The sequence below is a fragment of the Ovis canadensis genome, chromosome 1 (assembly GCF_042477335.2).
Source record: "Ovis canadensis isolate MfBH-ARS-UI-01 breed Bighorn chromosome 1, ARS-UI_OviCan_v2, whole genome shotgun sequence".
Lineage (NCBI taxonomy): Eukaryota > Metazoa > Chordata > Mammalia > Artiodactyla > Bovidae > Ovis > Ovis canadensis.
The window spans coordinates 154,628,700-154,636,979 of record NC_091245.1 but is presented as its reverse complement, the minus strand read 5'-3'; the positions used below and the strand labels follow the sequence as shown (position 1 = coordinate 154,636,979).

General features: G+C 34.8%; 1 non-coding gene across 1 annotated transcript; it reads right to left on the bottom strand.

Annotated features, from left to right (window-relative positions):
• Positions 1-492: 492 nt before the first annotated feature.
• Positions 493-595, bottom strand: LOC138431532 (U6 spliceosomal RNA). Its single transcript, XR_011253718.1, has one exon. It is a non-coding gene; the product is annotated as a U6 spliceosomal RNA (small nuclear RNA).
• Positions 596-8,280: the final 7,685 nt, after the last annotated feature.

The window sequence follows — 8,280 nt, the reverse complement described above, 5'->3', positions numbered from 1 at the left end:
CTAATCCGCAACTCCTAATTTATCCTTCCTGTACCTTCTGCTTTGGTAACCATAAGTTTGTTTTCTAAAGAAAGTTCTTAAAATATATTTTTAAATTAATTGTTTCATGCTTTTAAAAATCTTTCTCAAGAGCTTAAATTTATTCATTTATTTCCTTTTTGTGTATCTTCTCTTTCAGGAATTTTCTGTCACATTTACAATGTTATCCCATTTTCATTGCCATCATTATTTTTCTGCCTTCCCTTTTCTTTAATGACCTTTACTAAATAATATTCTTATTAGTAAACCCCTGAGCACTTTGTAAGTTAGTCTTCATTACTGAGAAAACATTGTGATATTTCTCATTTATTTTATTTCAATAAAATCTCTTTTAGTTTTATATTTTTGTCTATCTGTTTAAATTTTAGAACATATGGCAAATTTCAAAATAAATATATTTGCAGTATGATTGTTTTCAGCGTTGCAATGCTTTCTGCCATACAACAACGTGAAAAAAACATGGAACACTTCATGAATTTGTGTGTCATCCTCATACAGAGACCATGCTAATCTTTTCTTTATAGCTCCAATTTTAATATATGTGCTATAAGTGAAAGTGAAGTCACTCAGTCGTGTCTGACTCTTTGCGACCCATGGACTGTATCCCACCAAGCTCCTCTGTCCATGAGATTCTCCAGGCAAGAATACTGGAGTGGGTTGCCATTTCCTTCTCCAATATATGTGCTATATCGGAATACAAATAAGGATGTGTATTTTATTTTGAAATATAGTATTATGTTTTTCTTTCAATTCATCATTTGGAAGGGGAAATATCATCAGCTCATGTGTTTTCATTTTTATTTTCTGTCTTCTCATAATAGCATTGTATAAAATTATCTATGTGTGTTTGTGTGTGTGTATGTGTGTGTATGTCATTATAGCAGTTGACCACGTTCTCAGTTGAATGGCACTTTGTTCTTTGAGTGACAAATTATAACCTCTTCAATGCCTCAGTGTATATGTGTGTTTTTGGTTTTGTTTGTTTGTTTTTTGTAGCAGCAAAGGTTTTGTGTCCTCTGACTCTTTTGATTCCTGTTTCTTACAAAGGAAATATCTTTTTTTTTTTTTTTTTCATTTTTGCTACACAATTTCTAAAGGTAGTTTCACACTTCCTGGTTAAAGTCTACTCTTACAGAAGTAATGGTTTTAGAAGCTGCAACCTTGAATTGTGCTTGGCTTTAATATGCTTTCTATGATTAACATATCTACTATAATGCTTTTTGTTACAGGCTTTCTCTTTGGGGAAATGGCTTTAAAGTAATTTTTCAAATGGCTTTAAAGCAATATTTCCAATTTTTTCTACTGTCTTCCCTCTGCTCTCTTCTGTGCATTTTCCCAAAAAACTATTCTTATTTGACACTTACTACAAAGGCTTCTCATAGAAATATAATAGAGAAATCAGTAATATTTGACTTTTTTATAGAGTTCAATGTATTTTAATTTTATTTACTTAACAGTAATTTGAAGTGTTGTCATTTTCTGTGTTCAGGTTATGATGAGGAAATGTTTTTGTGTGATTTCATTTTTTTTCTTAGTTTTCCTTATTTAGAAGGTAGACGGGTACAAATGGTTTTAGTCAACCATCCTTTTCCTCAGCTATGTGGAAGATCTTGGAACTGCTTTTTTATTCTCTAATCTTTCTCTTGGTCATGGTGCTTGAAATTATCCATGACTCCTGTTTTAACCTGAGCAATCATCTATGACATTATTTTATATAGATTTATTATTCTAATCATGTTATTTCATTTTAAATTATTTTGTATAATGGTATTTTATAGTGAATTACAAGACATTTTCATGAAAACCAGTAGTTCAAATATACAAATAAAAGTCTTTGAAGAAGTAAAATGTATCTGAATGAACATGGTTTTTGATATGTTATTAATATATGTGTTCTACTAAAGAAAATATAAGTACATATTTGACTATTCTATATCTGAACATTTAAATAATCATTAGCTAAAGATGTCTTTCAGTGTATATTCACCTTAGTAAAATGGAATATTGTCTTCTCTTCAGGCTTTCAGAGCATTTACTATGTATTACATGTATGTTCTCATGTATAGCTAAGCAGAATTGACATGGTACATAAGTTGTGATCTTATTGAATAATCATTGCTTTATAAAGGTCTTGTAAAAAAAAGTACAAAATGATAAAAAGAGACTATTACAGTTTTTTTCTAGTATATTTTTGCTTTGTTATCAATGACTGTGTTCGAATACATGATTTTTTTTTTTTTAAGGAAGAGGGAATTTATGCAAGAAAAAGCCAATCTATTCCAGTGGTTGAGAATTTCAGAAATATGTCATTGGATGAATAATTCTTGAGTGAGTTGGGATAATAGCTTAGTAGTTTAGTGCCAAGTATTTAAAATAAACACTTGGAAAGAGAATGGATAAATACAGATAGAAGAGAGAGGACAAAATATTGAAAGGAGTTATAGCCCTGGTTTTAGAAGTGAAGGACATGAGCAAGAATCACAGCTGGTAGCTACACAGCTCTGTCTGTATACCCACAGGACTGTCATGTTGAACATTAGATTAGGTATGCACTCGAGTAAAGGTTGTAACAAGATTAAAATAGGTGAAGACCTAAAAGAAAACCACTTTCTAATTAAACACACACACACACTTCAAAATACGATAGATTCAAAAACAAGCCTACAGTATTTTGCAGCTCCCTCTGAAGTGTTAGAGTCTGTCTCTCAATTCTTTGAAACTATGCTGGCCTTGTGATTTGCATTGACTGGAGTATATTGTAGAGATTATGTTGGGTAAGTTCCAGGGCTTAGGTCTACCGAGGCCTTATGGCTTCCACATCTGACTTCCATGGGATATTGTTCTAAAACTGACATGGAAAGGAGCTAGTCTGAATTACTGTGGATTCAGAAATCACTGGTGATGTGAAATGGAACCAAGAAGGAAGTCACAACTACATTCACTGTCTCTGTACAGTTTATGAGTGGGACCATCTCAGATATTCTTGACCAGCTCTTCCTCTTGCTGACTGTAGCCACATAAATGAGTCTCAGTATGTTCAATAGCAGATCCAGCAGCCAGACAACCCACAAGCTTTTGAGGAATACTCCACCATTCTTTCAAGAACCACTTTTGGGGTAATCGATATGTCAGCAATAGTTATTCATGCACAAAATCTGAGATATTCACAGACAAAATGAAGCACTAAAATTCAAGTAATATTCTCGAGATAGTCTTAAATTAGATACTTTCTTAGAGAATTAGATTATCTTAAATTACATACTTGGGACTTCCCTGGTGGCTCAGAAGGTAAAGAGTTTGCCTACAATGCAGGAGACTGGAGTTCAATTCCAGGGTCGGGAAGATCCTCTGGAGAAGGAAATGACAACCCACTCCAATACTCTTACCTGGAAAATCCCATGGACAGAGCAGCCTGGTAGTCTACAGTCCATGGGGTTGCAAAGAATCAGACACGACTGAGCAAATTCACTTTCTATAGTTGGATTAAATTATTTTTTAAGATCATTTCCAAATCTGTGATTCTGTCATATTGGGAAGAATAGCTTCAAATCATACGGATTACTTTATCTAAGTGTTAGTATCAGCTGAAATTGAAAACACCAAGATTTTGCCACCAGATAATTTTTTTGTTGTTGCTCTCAAACACCTCATTTATCAGAAGGAAGTCCACCTTAGTGATCTGAATAGGGATCAGTATGGAGAGTGCCAATCTGTGAAGTAATCAAAAATGTGTGTTACTCATGTCAGACTTTTTCTGCTAATACTATTTCTTTAAGGAAAATTGTCTTTCTGACATACTACACCCTAAAATGCATTATCTCTTGATTTCCAGTTTAAGTTTCTTTAAGGTGAGCATAAGTCTTCATGATTCTTGATACTTATAAAGCACATGTAGTGGAAAATAAATCTGAATTTTATTTACCTTCCCAAACTCTCAGGCTTTTCCCTCCACATTGAATATGTCAGAAAATTATCCAGCTTCGCAACTTTATAGATCATTTCTAAAAACTCAACTAAGTTTGCTAAGAATCAAAGTTCTCTTTCTTTTCACAGTTATATTTAATGGTTATATATTTCATGAAATTCTTATTTGAACTAAGTATGATGAATGATCACTCATCTAGAGCCAGACATCCTGGAATGTGAAGTCAAGAAGGCATTAGAAAGCATCACTATGAACAAAGCTAGTGGAGGTGATTTAATTCCAGTTGAGCTATTTCAAATCCTGAAAGATGATGCTGTGAAAGTGCTGCACTCAATATGCCAGCAAATCGGAAAACTCAGCAGCAGCCACAGGACTGGAAAAAGTCAGTTTTCATTCCAATCCCAAAGGAAGGCAATGCCAGAAAATGCTCAAACTACTGCATAATTGCGCTCATCTTGCATGCTAGTAAAGTAATGCTCAAAATTCTCCAAGCCAGGCTTCAGCAATACGTGAACTGTGAACTTCCTGATATTCCTGGTTTTAGAAAAGGCAGAGGAACCAGAGATCAAATTGACAACATCTGCTGGATCATGGAAAAAGCAAGAGAGTTCCAGAAAAACATCTATTTCTGCTTTATTGACTATGCCAAAGCCTTTAACTCTATGGATCACAATAAACTGTGGAAAATTCTGAAAGAGGGGAATACCAGACCTCCTGACCTTCCCCTTGAGAAATGTGCATGCAGGTCAGGAATCAACAGTTAGAACTGGATATGGAACAACAGACTGGTTCCAAATAGGAAAAGGAGTATGTCAAGGCTGTATATTGTCACCCTGCTTATTTAACTTCTATGCAGAGTACATCAGGAGCAACGCTGGAATGGAAGAAACACAAGCTGGAATCAAGATTGCCAGGAGAAACATCAATAACCTCAGATATGCAGATGATACCACCCTTATGGCAGAAAGTGAAGAGGAACTAAAATGCCTCTGGATGAAAGTGAAAGAGGAGAGTGAAAAAGTTGGCTTAAAGCTCAACATTCAGAAATCGAAGATCATGGCATCTGGTCCCATCAGTTCCTGGGAAATAGATGGGGAAACAGTGGAAACAGTGTCAAACTTTATTTTTTTGGGCTCCAAAATCACTGCAGATGGTGACTGCAGCCATGAAATTAAAAGACACTTACTCCTTGGAAGACAAGTTATGAGAAACCTAGATGGCATATTTAAAAGCAGAGACATTACTTTGGCGACTAAGATCCATCTCGTCAAGGCTATGGTTTTTCCAGTAGTTCTGTATGGATGTGAGAGTTGGACTGTGAAGAAAGCTGAGCACCGAAGAATTGATGCTTTTGAACTGTGGTGTTGGAGAAGACTCTTGAGAGTCCCTTGGACTGCAATGAGATCCAACAAGTCCATTCTGAAGGAGATCAGCCCTGGGATTTCTTTGGAAGGAATGATGCTAAAGCTGAAACTCCAGTACTTTGGCCACCTCAGGCAAAGTGTTGACTCATTGGAAAAGACTTCTGATGCTGAGAGGGATTGAGGGCAAGAGGAGAAGGGGACGACAGAGGATGAGATGGCTGGATGGCATCACTGACTCGATGAACGTGATTCTGAGTGAACTCCAGGAGTTGGTGATGGACACAGAGGCCTGGCGTGCTGCGATTCATGGGATCGCAAAGAGTCAGACATGACTGAGCAACTGATCTGAACGGAATAGGGCAAAACGTTTAAGTGGAGGCCAGGTAAGAAATCTATTGTATTTTGAAAAATACAATAAGGAAAAAGATTAAATATAATGTTAATAGATACAAAGGTATAAGGTTAAGAACTAAAAAATTGGGGAGGGAATTTACTTAGTGTAAATTGTAATTACATATTAAGAAGATTCTCATATTGACTTAAACTAGAAGAAATTGTAAGAGCTGACTCTAACTCTGTAAAATACTTGGACATACACACATCACAGATTGTAACAAACTTCCATTTAATATATATTAATAGGACACTGAAAGACAAAACCATTAGCTGCATTACTCTATTTCCTAAACTTTGGAACTCTAAAGTTCTGTTATTTTTTCCACATATTTTGTTATCTTGCACCTTTAAATATATTACCAGAAGATTCTTTAAAAAGAGGATTTTATTTTAATTAGAACTACAATTTAGAGATTATGTAAAATGTGAAATCTGTTCTAATTATGTTGTCTATGATTAAAAGGAAATATAAAAATATTCAGTAATCCACCTAAATAGTGTAGAAATATAAACGTTAACTGACATGATGATGGGTATAGGAAGAAATCTAAGAGCTATGGAATGAAAGAGAGATAATAAATTTAAAGGCAAAGTAGCAAATAGCATTAAAACTTATCACTAATGTATTATTACTAAGGGTTCTCCTTTGAGAAGAAATAGAACTTTTATTAACAGCTAGATATCTAAAGTTTGAAAGATATAAAGAAATGTACTAAAGGGACTAGATTGTCTCTGGTCCAAACATTTGCAGTAGAAAAGGGAGCTTTATAATCTAAAATACATTTTGCATTTCTAATTTGAGCAATTATTTGATACAAATGATGTGATTGCAATTTTCATATAAAATGTAATATGATATATGAATGCAGTACCATCGGAATTCATGCAGCCAAAATGCAACCAAAGTGTCTTACATATCAGAATATGTCAGAGGTAGGCTGAGTCATTTTGTGAGAAAAGAATTCCACATTATTCATTGCTTCAGAAAACAAATGATAGAACTTCTTGATTATGATACTCCCTTACTTATATATCACCTAAATGTATATTATTTGTATCCAATTTAACATAAGAACAAACTCAGAGAACAGAAACCTGACAAATACAGGTAATAAAAAAATGAAGCTTAAACAAACTGTTATCCTCAAAGGACTGACAGAAATTAATTTATCTGCAATATCATAAAATGCACATAAAGAACTTAAAAAATGAATTAATGAAATTTCTATAGAGAAAAAGGAACTGCAGGGATATGAATGAAAATTATGAAAACTACCAAATTAAAAACATAGGGACAATGCTCAAAAATTAAACCAGTGATGTTTTATTTTAGAAAAATATCAAAAAAGTTGACTTTGTGAAGATGTCACCTCAGGTGGTGCTAGTGGTAAAAAGTCTTCATGCCAGTGTAGGAGCCATAAGTGACACAGGTTTGATCCCTGGATTGGAAAGATCTCCTGGAGATGGAAATGGAAACCTGCTCCAGTATTCTTGCCTGGAAAATCCCATGGCTTCAGTCCATGGGGTCACAAAAGAGTCGGACACAATTTAAGAACTAAAAAAAATAATACTCCTTTAGAAGTCACGTTTTACCATGTTTAAATTCAATTAAAATACTTTTAGTGAATGAAACAGAAGATAAAAACATCATCAAAGCATCCAAAATATAGTCCGTTAATCAATCTATTTCAAATATTGATAATTACATTTTAAGAATGAAAATAACTCAAGGTGAAAAGCAAAGGAGAAAAGGAAAGATATAGGCATCTGAAGGCAGAGTTCCAGAGAATAGCAAGAAGAGATAAGAAAACCTTCTTCAGTAATCAGTGCAAAGAAATAGAGGAAAAGAACAGAATGGGAACGACTAGAGATCTCTTCAAGAAAATTACAGATACCAAGGGAACATTTCATGCAAAGATGGGCTCGATAAAGGACAGAAATGATCTGGACCTAACAGAAGCAGAAGATATTAAGAAGAGGTGGCAAGAATACACAGAAGAACTGTACAAAAAAGATCTTCATGACCAAGATAATCATGATGGTGTGATCACTCATCTAGAGCCAGACATCCTGGAATGTGAAGTCAAATGGGCCTTAGAAAGCATCACCATGAACAAAGCCAGTGGAAGTGATGGAATTCCAGTTGAGCTGTTTCAAATCCTGAAAGATGATGCTGTGAAAGTGCTGCACTCAATATGCCAGCAAATCGGAAAACTCAGCAGTAGCCACAGGACTGGAAAAGGTCAGTTTTCATTCCAACTCCAAAGAAAGGCAATGCCAAAGAATGCTCAAACTACTGCACAATTGCACTCATCTCACACCCTAGCAAAGTAATGCTCAAAATTCTCCAAGCCAGGCTTCAGCAATACGTGAACTGTGAACTTCCTGATGTTCAAGCTGGTTTTAGAAAAGGTAAGGAACCAGAGATCAAATTGCCAACATCTGCTGGATCATGGGAAAAGCAAGAGAGTTCCAGAAAAACATCTATTTCTGCTTTATTGACTATGCCAAAGCCCTTAACTCTATGGATCACAATAAACTGTGGAAAATTCTGAA